The sequence below is a fragment of the Empidonax traillii genome, unplaced genomic scaffold, assembly GCF_003031625.1.
Source record: "Empidonax traillii isolate 1590-97213 ecotype Southwest subspecies unplaced genomic scaffold, ASM303162v1 scaffold20:size5563877, whole genome shotgun sequence".
In the NCBI taxonomy this organism is placed as follows: domain Eukaryota; kingdom Metazoa; phylum Chordata; class Aves; order Passeriformes; family Tyrannidae; genus Empidonax; species Empidonax traillii.
The window spans coordinates 4,788,690-4,803,033 of NW_020955213.1; positions in this window are offsets into that span (position 1 = coordinate 4,788,690).

Genomic DNA, 14,344 nt, shown 5'->3' on the forward strand with positions numbered 1-14,344 from the left:
GAAGGTTTCTGTCTCCAGTCACCAGCAGTGAGCTCTAAGTGGTCTGAAATGTCGTGCTAAGTGGCCTGGGATAAATGACTGTGAACACAGTGCCATAATACCCATCTGTGTATAAACTCAGCTGTAAACGTGTTCTTGAGGATGAATGGTTTGTTCAGTGAAGAAGAAAAAGGCAGAGAAGTTCGAAAAGCCCTAAAGATTCTCCTTTGCCTTACAGTGGTGAAGCAGCACCTGCTTTGGTATCCAAGATTCCCACTTTCAAGGTGTTTTAGCCCTGGATCAAAGCAGGAGGCTGACACAGGAGTTCTTTGAAGCTTGTTCTTCTATAGGAAATGAAAAAGAAAAGCAGCCAGAGCCTTAGAACGGCTGAGCATGAGGTGCTGGCTTTCCACCAGCAATTCTGGTTCTTCTTAGTAAGAAAACAACCTGCTCAGCCTGCCAGGGCTGGAGCCTTGTCTTTTCTCAGGCGATTCCCAGGGGCAGGATTTTCAGCCAGCCTGCACCCCACTGCTCAAAGTGGTGTCAGGGCTGTGTAACTCGTGTGAAAAGAAGTTGTGACAAGTCCTGTGATGGCAGCACTTCAGCTGTACAAATTTGGCTGGCGAGTGGGTGGGAGAGTGGATGGGGGTGGGAAGTTTCCATTTGAAGTTTCATTTAAATACTGATGTTTGCCAGTTATTACTGTACAGTGACATCTAAGCAAACTTGATTATTTTGCTGTTCCACACCTGGAAAAATAACTACTGTAGTTCAGACCTCAGGGTAGTAAGTGTTGGCTGCTACTTTTCAGTGGTAGTTCCTTATCTGCTTAAAGGTGATGCCATGAACCTCAATTAGTTAGTGGTTATACAGTGCTTTGAAATGATGAGGCACTATCTACCTTTTAAGTATTAAAATGTTTCTATAACGTATTCTGACAAGTACATGGTTCAGTACACAGCAGCTCGCTCAGTGGTAGGCCAGAAATGCTTCCTAAGGGGAAATAATCCCGAAGGTTCTGCCCCTGTGGCACAAGAGAATCAGGAAAAATCTTCATCAGTTCTAAATTTACCATAGACTTGGTTGGAGCTGGTGGTTCACTTACCATTGGGATCTTGGAAACTTATTAAAAGGACCAATTAGCACCTATTTCTGTAATGAGAGGCAGGGTTGGATGTTTCTCTTTGGTTTCCCAGCCAAAACAATGGGCCACATTTCCCAGCTAAGAAAATCCATCAGAGCAAAATATTGTGAAATACAACAATATTTGTGCAGTGCAAAACCTCTGTACAATTCGGACAGACTGCAAAGCCCTGGGTAGAGCAGGACTGGAGGAGGATGGAGCATCATCGATTTCCAATTATTTCGTCCATTGTTCAGCCCAGGAGCTCCTGGTTGCTCTGAGTGTGCTGTGAAGTGCTATAGATGCTCTTTTATTTTGATACATTGGAGACAAGGATGAATCTGACTTCCTCATTTTGCTCTTCAGCCAGTGCTGCCAGTGGTGAATTAAATGTCTTGCTAAAGTAATAAGTCATTACGTTTTTGGGCTCGGGCCACTGATCTGTCTCTCTCTGCTTTGCACGTGAGTATGGGAGATATGTTAGCCTGGGGATAGAGTAACAGCTCCAAAGGGCTGCAGTGAAATGCAATCTGCTTTGGACACAGTACAGCCAGTCGGGCCATCTGTGTGAAGGAGCACCCAAAAAGGTAACCGGCAAAGATGGATAATCCCCAACTGAGCCTTGCAAACTCAAAACACCCGGACTGGATGCGTGTGAGAGCTTACATTTGACAAATCTGAAAGTTGTGACTGTGGCATTGAAGTTTTACAGCCATGGCAAGTGGTTAGGAATATGGATATTCAGTTTATATTTCTTGACCAGGATCCACTTTAGTCCTGGGTCTTTCCCTGTCTCACCAAATCATTGTGGGGTGCGGATTATCCAGAGCTGTCATGGAACGGGACTGGTGTGGTCTGAGCATGCTGCTCTGCAGACTCCACTGCTGAAAGGTTGCCCTGGAGGTGCAACACCAGCCCTTTGGTGGCTCTGTCTCTAAAATCAGCAGAAAACCAACCCTGTGGAAGGGACCTTAGGACAGAGCTGCCCACAGCAGCTCAGACAAGCTGGGTGGATGGTGTGAGGCGTGGGTAGGACTGCAGGGCTGGGACAGGGGACTAGTTAGTGATATCCCTCCCAAGCTGTTGGATTGCCTCAGCTGTAATCCCATCCATACTCATGCCACTGGCTTCTGTCCAGTCTTCCCCCTGGCTGGGGCTATCCATGCCTCGCCTCAATTTCCACCACCATCCCAGAGACAGCGAGGATTGATGGCTGAACTACTGACCAGCTGGTCCTGGAACACGGGCTCACAGAGCTGCAGAGAGACCATGTACAGCCACAGAGGGTCTGCAGGGGAGCAGAATATTTCACTGCAAGAGGCTCTGCACAGCACAGCACTGGTCTTGCCTCTAAATGCCCAGTTCTGTTATGGGAAGAGTTGATAGAATAGCACAGAGACCACCTTTTAGGTGTTCAAAATGGGTTTAAAAGAACAAATATGTCTCAGAGCTAAATGCTTGGTGCCACCTGTAGAAATAAAAGGAGAACTACTCATACTTGTTCGTTGCTTTTTAGACATATGCCTCAGTCACAGAGAGAAGTGGCGCAAGCACAAAGCTTTCCTCTGCATTCAGATTTCATCCTGCTTTTATGGAACAATTTTCCATAAAAACCTCTGCTGCAGTACAGCCCTTAAGAAACCATCCACTTGAGCACACTGCACGGTTGAACACTGGAAATGAAATAAGGTGCAAGCCTGTGTGCAAGGACTAAATGTGGGATACAGCACAGAAGGATTCTGTGTAGCTTCTGATCTGAAATTTATCTCCAGTGGGCTATGGCAGAATGGAATAAATCAGGAATTATGAATGCTTCATGTGAGGTGGAGGGTGCATCGACTGCAGACTTGGTTAAAGCTGGTGGTTCTCTTACCTCTGGCATCTTGGAAACTGAATAAAAAGACCAATTACCACCTATTTCTGTAATGAGGGTGAGGCTGGATATTTCTCTTTGGTTTCCAAGCCAAAACAATGGGCTGCATGTCAAAGCTTGTACTTGCCAAGGCAGAGGATTTGAGGCAAGCTGGGTGGTTTGTGTGTCAGTGAGAAAAGGAGTAATTTAATGGACTCCTGAAATAACAGAAGGAGAGACTGTCTTGGGTGTAATGACCCTGGTCTGGAAACAGTGAATAGGTCTTGGTGCTTTTCTGCATTCAAGGAAACAAGGCTCAGTATTGGTAAATATCTGACTTTGACCTTTTTTTTTTTTTTTTTTTTTTTTTTTTTTTTTTTTTTTTTTTTTTTTTTTTTTTTTTTTTTTTTTTCCCAGTGGGACCAATCCAGTGAGGCCCTGGTTAACACTTGCTATGAATCAGCTGAACCTACACACTTCTGACTAGAGCAGGGTCCCCTCCCCTTCAATTATCACTTTTTCTCATGTACAAACATTAAAACAAAATTCAATTAGAAGTGAGCTGGAAGAGCACAACTAAAAGCTCATTCCAGCTCACAAACACCCTGAGCAGAGCAGATGGGATGTTTTGAGGGTGAATCCCTTCAGCACAGGTCAGATCAAGGTTTAGATTTAAGCATGTCCTGGGCCCCAGGAATTTCAGACACACGTTTGGCCACAGCTTATTTCTGCCCACAGCAGTGACTGGATGGGATGTTCCTGGCAGAGAGGCTTCCCTGGGTGTTCCCAGAGGATGGGTTGGACCCAGGAACAGCACAGGCTGGGTTCTGCCAGCATGGACAGCGGTGGCATAAATGTCACTAGCTGTCAAAGGTGACTTTTTTCTTACTCTGGCAAGATTGTTAATGTCAACAGTTTTTCAGTAGTGCTTCAAAAAAAAAAATCTGAATTATATTGAAGAAGTTTATATGTTCATAAAGATTTTTTTTTTTGGTAGGACCACTAAAATGCAATCTTTCTCTTGCCTCAAGACTTAACAGTAATTATACAACTGAAAATGGAATGATTCTGGGAAAGGGCTTGAAAAGATCTCTAGGGTGGTAGTATTGATTTTACAAACACACAGTGAAATCCTGTTGCTATTTTTAACAGCCTGCCTCAGCTAAAAAAGGCAAAATATCAGAAGATGTAGAAAATGTGAAGAGGAAGTGCTGCAGAGTGAACCCAGAGGATTGCTCAGAGAGGAAATGAGTCAGGCAGTTGCTAAGTAAAGGCAGCTGCCTGTTTACACAGGAATTAAAAGAGTTAAAGGAGAAATTCCCGATTGCAATATTCTGAGCAGAGTGTGGATGGCACGAGGATGCACTTAGAATAAACATATCTGAACAAAACCACTGAATTGCCTGAGGTTTGCCCTGTGCCAACAGAGATAAAAGAGCCAGAAGCCACAGGACAAAACCATTTCTACCCTCAGCAGAGACTGGCAATGTGGGCACTGTTGTGGCCGTGGTCTGGATGTTACAGGTGGGGAAGGAATCCCCCTGGCAGTCAGGACATCAGCCCTCCCAGTGACCACCCCTGGGGCCCCTTTCCTGAGCATGAGCTCGAGATACAGCTGAAGAATATCCAACCACTCTGGCCTTCATCCATCCATCCTACAGCGGGGTCCTGCTTTCATTTTCTCCCTTTGAAGGCCACTTGCAACCTCAGTCTGGAGGAACTGTCTGGTGGGGAAGGATAAGCATGGCTCATTTTTTCAGCATGTGAAATAGGGAGTCACTGAGATCTGCTGGCAGAATTTGTATATGTGGTGCACAATATCTCCATGAGATGTGCCCCAAAATCCCCAGCATCTTCAAGGTAGGCCACAAGGCAGTGTTTCAACCTCCCAAGCTCTACCTCTACATGAGTATTTTTCCTTCTCATCAGATACATGTGGATAACACATTGGAAAGGGGAGAAAACAAAAGCCCTTCCTCCCAGTCACATCTAGTACCTGTAATTAAAGGGCAAAATATATTTCTCTCTGGTAAACAAGTCACCAAGTAAAAAGACTCCCAGCATTGCTTTTTAATAAAATAAAATCTTATAATAAATCATAGCCTATGAGACATGTTCCAGAGAAAGTATCTTAGCAGCTGTCTGTCCCAGGGGAGGCAGAGGATGACGTGACTGTTCACGGTCCTGTTGGCTGGTGACAGTCCCTGTGGTTTGGGTCCCTGACTGCACAACCAGGTCTAGTGGAAGGCAGAAATTTATATCTGCTTATGTGAGCCATGAGTCTTACCTTATGATATGTAACTGCAAAGCTTTTACAGGGTTTTTGTTCATATCTAATGAAGATGTTGTTATCACTTTAAGAAATTCCCCAGCCACAAGGAATGAGAAAAGCAGCAATGATGTGACACGCTGAATTCAGGCTGTGGAAAAAATCTCGGCTATGACACTTCTCTGTTTGAGTTTCTGTGTCATTGGTACTTTCCTGGCAGAAAAGTTCACATAGTTGAGGCAGCTCCGACTCCCCAGCTGGGTGCAGTGCCTATGGAGGAAATCCTGCTATTGACGTGCTGCTCTGTCTTCCACATTTGCAGCCATATGTCCATGAGCTATTATGGAACAAGATTTTTTCCTCTTGCTTTTGTCTGTTTTTGGCCACAGCTGACTGAAATATTTAGCCTGTTTTCACTGCTGAACCGCTGATTTTTGGCAGCTCTTGGGAGTAACTAAAGCTTTCATATTTTTGCTGAGCATCATCATAACCATGTAGAAATCCTCAAGTTATGAACAGTAAGTTTCCAGTCTTCAAGTAACTTCTAAATGTAGATGCATGTATCAGGAAGCTTGAGATCAGGGTTTCCCTCCATTTCACGTACATTGATGGAAGCTGCAAATTTAGGGATTCCATCAGGACCCCTGTTTGGGAATTCTACTGATCAGAAGCACCCATTTACACAGTTGATGGAACAGACCCAGTGAAGAGGGCAAGAGGGAAAGGTTCCATTGCACATGGGAAGAGTGTGTCTAGGACATGTTTCCATTGCAAATGGTCCACTGCAAAATCCAGAGCAGGGGATCATTTTTCCTGAAACCACAACCACCAGGTGTGAAAGAGTCAAAGAGGAGAATTAAACATCTGTAGCTTGAAGGAGGCTCTTTCTACAGTCTGTTCTGGAGGTCCTCTTCTTTCCAAACCCCTGCCTGGGCAGTGATATTCAACTCAGGTGAACTATTATTCCATTGTATTTACATAAATATCATAAAGATTTTACCAGGGAAGGGGGATTTAAAGAGTAGCATGGATTAAAAGGCACGGGACCAAATCTCTGGTTTGTAATTTTGGTGGTCTTGTGCAAGAGGGACCCTGGTCTCGCTGGCACAGATGATTTTGAATGTAACAGTAAGAAATATCTGAGAGCAGCTCATGGTTCTTACTCCTCTTCCAGAAGGTGTTTCTGGCTTGTGGAAGAATGACAGGGAAAATTCTTTAACACTGGACAGTATTACTGCTATGTTTGTTTTTCTGTTTTTGTTCCTGCACAGTACATATGCCCAGGATCTGGACAGGAGCATATTAAAAAGGAGCTGAAGGTGAGGTGGGGGAGTGCCTGCTGCTGCAGCTCAGCTCTCCTGTTCTGCAGATGGATTACAGCACACCGTGAGCTGAGCTTAGCAGCCTGCTCAGCCCCTCGGGCTCATGCATTAAGCAGTATTGCGGAGGTGACAGGGACACAATCCGTGTCTCGTTCCAGCATGTGCCAGCTCGGCACATGTTTCCTCCTGCAGGCTGTGTGTGAGTGCCTGACTGAGCTCTGAGCTCACACTGCCGCAGACCCCAAGGAGAAGAGCTTACGTCACCCCTGGAGGAGAGCAGTGAGCCCTGAGCAAAATTCACTCCCCATTTCTTGCAATTCTACTCTTTCTGTTTAATGCTCTGTTTGAAAAAATAAGCAGCTTTCTGCTTTTTGTGCTGCTTCAATGCCAGCGTTTTCTCTGCCAGAGCCACCTGCTGTGTGCCCAGGAAAGGCCCATCAGCATCACTTATGCGCGACAACAGTGACATCCAGTGGTCCCAGATCTGCGCGTGATTTGAGAACATCTGCATGGATCAGTTTGCCAGGGGTCAGCTCTGACTGCATGATGAGCAAACTTCAATAGAGTCCTTAAATTAAGGCCTTCAAATGTCACCCAATGAAGACTCTGAATGCCTTATCCTGGCTGTAATGTGATGACGCCTCTGACAAAGGAAGGACAAGAACTTGCACAGAATAAGATACAAATAAAATTCCATAAGAAATATTTCCTCCTATGTGTCACAAATACCTTAAAAAAGAAATGCTGTGTTGGTGGCTTATCTGCATAACCATGATGATATGTGACAGTGGGTCCTTCTGCTATCTGCTGTATATTTTTGCTGTGCTCACCTAGTCAGAAATCTAGTTAGGCTGAACCCTTGCTCTGCTGACTCACTTCATGCTTCTCAAGTCAAAGTTAAAATTCTCAGAGTTCTGCAGGTAAGAACTGTCTTGGGATGTATTAACTAAGTTTCTTCTGCAGCAGAAAGAGACACTGCTGCTTCTTGTCTCCTACTAGGCAGACTCCTGGGATTGAGATTCCAGTGGGGAAAACTGAGGAAGTCAGGGGAAGTGGGGAATATTCCCCCCACATCGCCAAGTTCAAATCCCTGTGCCTGTCAGTCCACTCCTCAGGCCAGCCTGTTTGTGTGTCTGCGAGCATCCCATTCTCCTGCGGAGTGGGGGAAGCACCTCAGGCAAAGCTGGACTTCATCAGGAGCAGCTAAATGCAGTTAAGCACTTCAATAGTGAACAGTGCTGGGACAGAGGTGGAGGGATTTGATCAGAGCCCCTATTGGAGAACTCACATTAGTCCTTTGGATGTGCTTGGGACTTCTGCTTTGCCCTGTGCTGCAGACAGAATCACGGTAAATCTGCTCGTGCAGAGCAGTGCAGCTGAGAGCTCTCAGAACAGACCAGGTGTCTGTAATTGTACCATGTTGTGCAGAAGAGCCAGATTTAAACAGATCATTTTAGAATCTATCTTTTCATTTCACGCAAGTTTTTCCACAAATCTGTCTCTCAGTCTTTAAAACTCCCATCACAGCCCCTCATATCTATCTCAGCTTTCCTTCTCTTTTCTCTTTGATTAATTCAACGCCCCACAACATGAGTCTAATACAATGTTAACCCCTCAAGCCATAAAGGACCTGTTCCAAAGTAATTTAACATCCAATTAATTCCAAGAAATCTTCCTAATCCATAATTGCAGAGGACGAAGAGGTGATGCTACCAATAAAATCAGTTATGAGACTGACATTTCAATTTGTGTCCATCTCCATGCTGCAGCCACTCTGGGGCCATTAAGGCAGTGAGTGGAGTGTATGTGTGTTCCATGGAAGTAGCAATTATGTGCAGTGGCTGTAACAGCAGTAGCTGGATCAATGAACCACCTGTTAGGTGCTGCTGAGAGATTCGTGGGTTATGGAGAAGGTTCTCTGCTTCATTTGCTGTGAGAAATGTTGATGAGACTTGATCCTTGGGGGTAAAACAGTATTTTTGTCAGGAAAGGCCAGGACTGAGCCACTTCAGCTGACAGGGAGCCATCAAGAACCTGACACAAGATGCAGTGTGCTGTGGCCACCAGGCATTAATATCTGGAAAGGACACTAGCTGGAGATCCCATTCCCAGGGGAACTGGGAGGTGGAGTGAGGTTAAGAATAGCTGCAAAACAGATGCCCATGCCCAGTTTTTACAACTGTGTCTTTTGCAGTCATGGAGAAAAAATTAAGGGCTGCTAAGAGCAAACAGGTCCTGCTCCTGAGGTGGTGAGTGTAGGCAGCTGCACGCTGTGCCCCAGGCTCCAGCTGGAGAACCTGGTGAGCAGAGTGGTAGAAGCGTCTCAGCGAGTGAACAGCTGGATGCAAACACAGACAACTCAGCCCAGGGAGGGCTGGACACACAGACACTCAAAAGCCCATGCCCAGAGAGCTCCACTGGGATATTTTGATTCCCGCTTAGGACGTTTTGAAAGAACATGCTAGAATCATCCTGGAGCACAGGACCTCAGTAAATCTGAAGGTGTGGTTATATTCTTGAAGTTTGTATTTCTTGAATGCCTACAACTTCAGGTGGATTTTACCCAGTTTTCTAAAATACTCACTACAAGCTTCAACAACTCACGGTCAAAAAGATTTTCTCCTAGCTTTGAAATTAAAGAAGAATGATAAAAAGTCAAGTTTGTATTGAAATCAATTTATAACCTAGAAATTTGTATGGGCTAGTTTCCAGCTGTCTCAGAAAATAATGCCAGATGTTTTCACCTTTCAAGGTTTTTAAAAGAGAAGATAAACACCCTGCTATCTTTACCTGCCCTTATTTAGTGAACTAATGTAATATTTTACAATAAAATTTGCAACTTTAGGATTTATGATCTGTAAATGATATTTTTATCATGATTTTATGATGATATTTACAGGTTGGTGTCTGGAGGGCAGTTCCAGCCCTCCCTCTGCTCAGCCAGCTGCCCTGTGCAGCCAGGTCTCTGTGCTGTGTGACCGTGCAAGGCACCTTATGCTTCTGTTTTGAATAAAACCAATTACAATTGTGTGTTGAAACATAATATTGGGTCCCTTTGCTGTTCAATATTTTATACTGTTTATTTTGCACAACAGTGTTCTGATTGTTTCTGATTCAAAGGATATGTATTTGGGGCCTTAACTCTTTTTTAATGGTGTGTTATCTCAGGGGAGCTGTGCAGGACTGGGTAAGTCTGTTGACTAGAAAATGGGGATAATATTTGCACAGCCTCTGTGCTTTCAGTACTCAGTCAGTGAAAACTGAAGTAAATAACAAAAGCTGAGGAAATTGGAAAATACTCATGTCATTATGCACTTTTTAGTTCAGGGACCAAATTGAAATGTGCAGTGGTATAAAGAAAGCTCAGCCCAACTGGGAGATAAACATCCCCTAAATAACCTTTGCAGGATGGAGGTGTTCTGAAAAGGGAGCCTCTTAGTTAAAAATTATTCAAGGTGGTCTTGGAGGATGGCAACCAGTGAGGCCAGAAGGGTTCATAGAAACTGTAAGCAGCTGTCAAAGGCACAAGTGTATGAATCTTTTTGTTTTGTTTTAGAATAAAAATGTCTGGTTGACAAACATCCTGAAGAGTCAACCACCCACATTCTTCCTCCACAGAATCAAAGATTCCCAGCTCCTAGGCTTTGAGATGTAATTACAGTATGAGGAGGTTTGGGAGAGCTGAAAAGTCGCCATAGCAACCTCCCGGCAAAAAATCTTCACTCATCCAATGTAAAGCAAAATTTCTTTTTATCTGAATGGCCCTAGTGAGCCTGAATGTGTTCTGTCTTCACTCTCTGCTTCTCTTCATTTCATTGTACTCCTCAATCACAGTCTTTTCCTGCTCTGAGTCCTAAGGGTCCTCTTTTAAATCTTGCCAGAAAAGTTTTGGCCAGTCATGGAGGCAGGATGCCGGTTATTCCATCAGGCTCTGCTTGTGACTCAGTGTGAGAGAGGAGGTGCCCTCGCACGGTGTTCCAGACCCTTTGCAATCCTCTCTAATGAAGCTGATAAACAACTTGTGCTGAATATTTACAAACATCAAAGTAAACTGATAAACATGGAAACAGATAAAAGAAGATGTGGGAAATGGAAATCCTTGGGAAGTCCTGCACAGTCCCTGTTTCAGAAAGCTCCACGCAAGAGCTTATGTGAATGTTAGAAGCTATGCAGCATGGATATGGTGAGACACACAGTGCATGCCTAGCGATTTTCATGGCCATAAGAAAAGGAGACCAAAACCTGCTGGCTGAGGTGGGTGGATGGCAGGAGGGGTCTCAGCCATGGCTACTTGGCTGTAGCCAACAAGGGTTTGTGCTGGTGCACAGGGAGAAGGCAAGGCAGGAGAGGAGCTCCTGAGATAGGGAGCAGTTTGGCCAAGGGATGCTGTCATAGTTTTTTGGGGACAAACTTTGAGTCTGGGGCACTTATATGGGGAAAACCAAGAGGAGGAGATGGATTTGTCAGAAAGAAGGTGAAGATGAATAAATAGATTTTGTAGGAAAGCAGAAGAGAGGGACATTTCCATCCTGTTTGGAGACTGTGTCTGGAGGAGCAGGATGCAGTGCTCAGCAGCCTTGGGAGCTTCACGCTCTCCCTGCTTCCTCTTATCTCTGTCCCTATCAGATCCAGTAAGGCAGTTGAACTGCTGGGAGTCACTGCCAAAACATTCAAGATCACACTCTTGCAGGAGACAGCTGCAAGCTCCCCGGGCCCATCTTGTCCCTCTGGAACAAACTCAGAAAATTCAAGACTTAACCTCTGGCTGGCCAAAGTGACATTCATGCAGGACTGTCCTTCCCTGAGGCCACTCACTCCTTGATCTCACTCTTTCTCGGCAGCAATCAATAATTAATATTTTTTGAACTTGTCTAGTTAGTATCTTGCAGGAGGGAAGAAAGATACAGATGTTGATCTCTACATTATAGTGCTACATACAATCAGAGGCTAGAGAGCTGTTGTGGGGAAATTACACCTGATGTTCTGTAATTCAGTCACTTTTGAATCAGAAACAAGGGGATCTCTTCAGTTCCATTGTTTCTTTCTAATTCGTGTTTTATAACACTTCCTGTTCTGGACTTTGCTCTGGACAAAACTGAATATGACCCTGTGACGTGCCACTGGCTGGGAGTGTAATGATTTGTTTCTTAAATGTTATTGCAAAAGTCAACAAATCATTGCTGGAGTAATAAAAGAGGACGTTGGGAGCAGAGATTTGTTATCACAGCAGACTTTTCAGGACTTAAGAAATGTGGTTTCAGAACAGAAATAATTTTTTCTTAATTTCCTGACCCACTGAAAACATCGCAACCTCCCACCTGATTTTCACTTCATATCCTCTTCACTGGTCTTTTGGCACCTGACAGAAGAAACGGTGTGGAGCAAAAATCTACCTTGATTTCTGTGCTACACAGGGAGGTGAGTTTTTGAGTTGAGCAACACCTTTAAATAACTATGATGTTTTTAGGAGAAAGTAGGAAAATATATAAGAAGTCCTATTTATGTACTATGGGCTGGGAGCATAATGCTTTTTTCCTTAAGTGTTACTGCAAAAGTCAGAAAATAATTGCTGGAATAATAAAGGAGAAGCCTGAGAGAAGTGATTTGTTGTCAGAGCAGTAAATGGAAACCTGAATGACATTTCCTAACCTTGTACGTTTTATAAAGTGCAGTTTTTAAAGGAAATGGAGACAGCTGTTATTAGCTCAGGGGGGGTTATAATTTTCTATTGTTTATGTTATTTGTCTGAATGCAAAGGGACAATTTTCATTTTGTCAGTGGTCAGGGTGTCGTGGGGAGCCCCAGGTGAGGGTTCTGTCTCATGTGAAGACAAGGGACTCCACTGAATGAACTTGGCCAGCTTAGACTATCTGACAATCTAGTTCATCCCTCACAGCCATTTTATGTAACTCATTACTAGCTGAAGATTTAATCCAATGTGGTCCTAAACCAAGAATAATCCCTTCCCTCTGTGCCTAGTAAAGTGAGTAGAGGACAGAGCACCAGGGGGAGCATGCAGGACACGGGGAGCAATTCTAGGGCTCTCAGGCATCGAGGCTGCCTGTCCATTCCATTGCTCTGGTTTAACTGCAGTCATTTAGGAAGCAACTTTAGTCAGACTGAAGCACATAGTAGAATAAACTCCTTTCAGTTTAGAGAGGCATATTTGGATTTTGCTTTAAGTGTTCAGTGTATGCTTATACTGGAACTAGCCCTTCCCCATGTCCCCAGGACTCAATTAAAATGATGAAAATTTGTTTGTAGACAGAGCCCAGGGGTGAGAATAAATATTTTTTTTCAGCTGTGCTGTGTGTAAGCAGCCTTGCTTGTGTCCTGTTTCTCCATGTACCTCTTGCCCTGTCTGCTGCTCCATGGTCTACAATCCCACAGAGTCAGTGGGTATAACCATGGGTCAGCACATCCAGCTGACAGGCACTGGCAGTGCTTTCTTTTATAACTTGTTTTCCCTACGTTTTTGGGAACTTCACCACTTCAGATGTGGTCTCTTTTTGTCAAAGCAGGTTGGAAGTTGCTAACAGGTTTGCAGAGTTGTGACAAATGAACAAAATGTTTGCAGAGTTGTGAAAGATGAACAAAACATCCACAGTGTAGTTGTGTAAACCTCATCTTTTTTAGAAACCAGCAGAAACCAGCAGGTTTGTGAGGCTGTGACCTTTACTGAGAGGACTGATATAGTGACTCAGCTCAGTCATGAGGAGCAGGGACTTCTGGGCTCCTGTGCTGTGAATACCATTCCAGCAAATTGCAGGAGCAGTGTGAATTTCTTAGGCAAGTGTGCAGGAAAGGGGTGCTCACCAACATCTTTCTTTCAGAACGCACACAAAAAATGAAGTTCCTGTGTGGCCCTGGACAGCACTCTGCTGACAAGGCTCTTTACATCTTGGTGGTTGCTGCTCATCTTTTCTTCCTGGCAGGTACAGTAATTTCCCTTAGAATTAACCATAGGGATGGTTAATCCCACTGCCAGTGGGCTTTGGGCATCCCCCCACCCAGGGGACGTCTGATGGTGTCCTGGTCTGTGTACACACAGTGTATCCATACAGGAGCCCACTTTCCTCTTGTTCTGCCCCAGAGCAGCACTTATTCTTGCTCTGGACCTCTCCCTTGTCCATGCAACTCATACTGAGGTCCCTGTCTATCCCTGAGCACATGCTGGCCAGAGACATACAAGTCTGGAGGTAAAGCACACCCTCTCCTGGGGTGCTGGTTCAGCAGATGAGTGCGTACAAATGAGAAAATACAGCAAGGAGTGAAATGTCTGGTTTTGGTTGCATCACAATTATTATCCACGTTTGGAGGTAAAAAGCCTCTTGATTTTGTCATCATTCACTGTTTTTCCTCCCGTGTATATTCCTGCATTTCTGTATAGTTTATTTCTAGTTTTACTTCAGTCACTATAAAATAAGAGCTGTGCATTCGCTCCACGGTATCCTTGGAAAAGCCCAAAGCTACTGACAGAATCAAGACAGAACCAAGATAGAACCAACAGGACTCAAGAACAATACAGGGCACAGAGATAACTCTTCCTTCCAAAATGCACCCTCTACTACTGGGGTCACTTCAAGCACACAGGGCAGTCGAGGAAAACCAAGGAAAGTTTCCATAATAAAAAGACTGAATTACTGTTTAGTTCTTTACAAATGTATCCACTTTCTCTCAGTTTTAGCTGAGAAAATCTGTCTGCTATGAGGCACTGAAAGGCCTGACCCCTGAAAAGGTGGTTCCCTATCATGTCTCTTCTGAGGTGCAATGGTGCACTGGTCTTTTGTGGAATAGGT